At 60.9% G+C, this 2,274-nt stretch overlaps 1 protein-coding gene across 1 annotated transcript in view; it reads left to right on the top strand.

Moving 5' to 3' along the window:
* Window positions 1–997: 997 nt before the first annotated feature.
* The window catches only part of LOC142472576 (uncharacterized), a 36,558-nt gene continuing 35,281 nt past the window's right edge, over window positions 998–2,274 (top strand). Inside the window, exon 1 of the mRNA XM_075579643.1 lies at window positions 998–1,260. The gene's annotated coding sequence lies outside the window, so the exon portion shown is untranslated. The remainder of the gene's footprint in view (window positions 1,261–2,274) is intronic.

Raw genomic sequence — 2,274 nt, 5'->3', positions numbered from 1 at the left:
CCCCCCCTCCCCCTGTGTGCATGTGCTGTCTTCCCCCCCCCTCCCCCTGTGTGCATGTGCTGTCTTCCCCCCCCCTCCCCCTGTGTGCATGTGCTGTCTTCCCCCCCCCTGTGTGCATGTGCTGTCTTCCCCCCCCCCTGTGTGCATGTGCTGCCTTCCCCCCCCCTGTGTGCATGTGCTGCCTTCCCCCCCCTGTGTGCATGTGCTGCCTTCCCCCCCCCCTGTGTGCATGTGCTGCCTTCCCCCCCCCTGTGTGCATGTGCTGCCTCCCCCCCCCCCTGTGTGCATGTGCTGCCTTCCCCCCCCCCCTGTGTGCATGTGCTGCCTTCCCCCCCCCCTGTGTGCATGTGCTGCCTTCCCCCCCCCCTGTGTGCATGTGCTGCCTTCCCCCCCCTGTGTGCATGTGCTGCCTTCCCCCCCCCTGTGTGCATGTGCTGCCTTCCCCCCCCCTGTGTGCATGTGCTGCCTTCCCCCCCCCTGTGTGCATGTGCTGCCTTCCCCCCCCCTGTGTGCATGTGCTGTCTTCCACCCCCTCCCTCCCCCTGTGTGCATGTGCTGTCTTCCACCCCCTCCCTCCCCCTGTGTGCATGTGCTGTCTTCCACCCCCTCCCTCCCCCTGTGTGCATGTGCTGTCTTCCACCCCCTCCCTCCCCCTGTGTGCATGTGCTGTCTTCCACCCCCTCCCTCCCCCTGTGTGCATGTGCTGTCTTCCACCCCCTCCCTCCCCCTGTGTGCATGTGCTGTCTTCCACCCCCTCCCTCCCCCTGTGTGCATGTGCTGTCTTCCACCCCCTCCCTCCCCCTGTGTGCATGTGCTGTCTTCCACCCCCTCCCTCCCCCTGTGTGCATGTGCTGTCTTCCACCCCCTCCCTCCCCCTGTGTGCATGTGCTGTCTCTCCTCTCTAAGGTAAGATACATGGGAGTGGTGTGTGTTCTCTAGTAGGGTTTCTAGGAATGTTACTGTGTTGCTTATGTGTCAATCGATCTTGTCTAATAAAAACTACAACTCCCATGATCCCCTACATGTGAGCATGCGCAGTAACGCATAGGGCTGTGACCCGGATGTAGTAGGCAGCGAAGGGAGGAAATGAGTTCTGCAGGTAGTCCTGTGAGAAATGCAAAGGATTTGTGACTCGAGTGATCTATGATGTAGCATGAGACGTCCCTTACTATGCTGCCCTGTCTGTAACAACCCGCCCACCCGGAGATTTCAGGGTGAAACCCGGAGAGGTGGCCACCACGAGGGGATCAGAGGTCAGAGGTAACTCCTATGTTAACCCCTTCCCCGCCAGCCTCCCCCCGGGGCCCTGCAGTCAGTGAGTGTGTGAGCAGCAGCTTCCCCCGGAACTCAAGCGCGGGCTCTGTGTGCAATGTGCCCGGGGGCAGCGGTGTATATGAGTGGTGAGTATGCACTGCCGGGTTATGGCGCTGTGACTGTCCTGCTCAGGGCCGGGGGGAGAGACACCTATCCCGGGAGTATGAGAGAGCCGGGACCCGGAGGGGGGAAGAGAGAGCCGGGACCCGGAGGGGGGAAGAGAGTGCCGGGACCCGCAGGGGGGAAGAGAGAGCCGGGACACATATCCCGGGCCCAGCGGCTGCGGGGGGAGGGGCGGCCTGTGCTGGGAGTCGGGCTCCGGCCGCGTGTGTGCGTGTGTGTGCGCGCTGCAGCCCTGTGTGTGTGTGTGCGCTGCAGCCGTGTGTGTGTGTGTGTGTGTGTGTGTGTGTGTGTGTGTGTGCGTGCGTGCTGCTGCGGCCCTATGTGTGTGCGTGCTGCTGCTCAAATGTCTTTTTGTTTTCTTCTTCTACCAAACCAATAGTTATCGTGATATATCGTTATTGTGATATGTTTCCTAATATCGTTATCATGGGGGAAATGTTGATATTGCCCAACCCTATGTTGCTGTAATCCAGGGGGGTGCGCAAGCATTTCCCCGTGCGCACCCCTGCCTGCTCAGCGCCTCGTGACCGCCCCCCCTGCTCGACCCCAGCGATGCCATGGTAATGTGACGTTACGTGACCCCGCGGCGTCATTTGACACGCGTTCACCAGGGTGGCACGTCACATAAGCCCAATGACGCGGTATTGCCATGGTGGCGCGTCACATGACCCCGCCGCGTTGTCATGGCGACGTGACCAGAATCCGGATGAATCCCGGTAAATTGAGGTTGCAGAAGCATCACTCGGTCCCCCTGCATTTAATTTAAATACCTCTGGGAATAGTGAGGGGCCTCTGCAACTGCTGCGCCCTCCCCCCCACTCATGAAAATTCTACGCC

Source organism: Ascaphus truei, chromosome 22 (assembly GCF_040206685.1).
Source record: "Ascaphus truei isolate aAscTru1 chromosome 22, aAscTru1.hap1, whole genome shotgun sequence".
NCBI classification, from domain to species: domain Eukaryota; kingdom Metazoa; phylum Chordata; class Amphibia; order Anura; family Ascaphidae; genus Ascaphus; species Ascaphus truei.
This window is presented reverse-complemented; position numbering and strand designations above follow the sequence as displayed.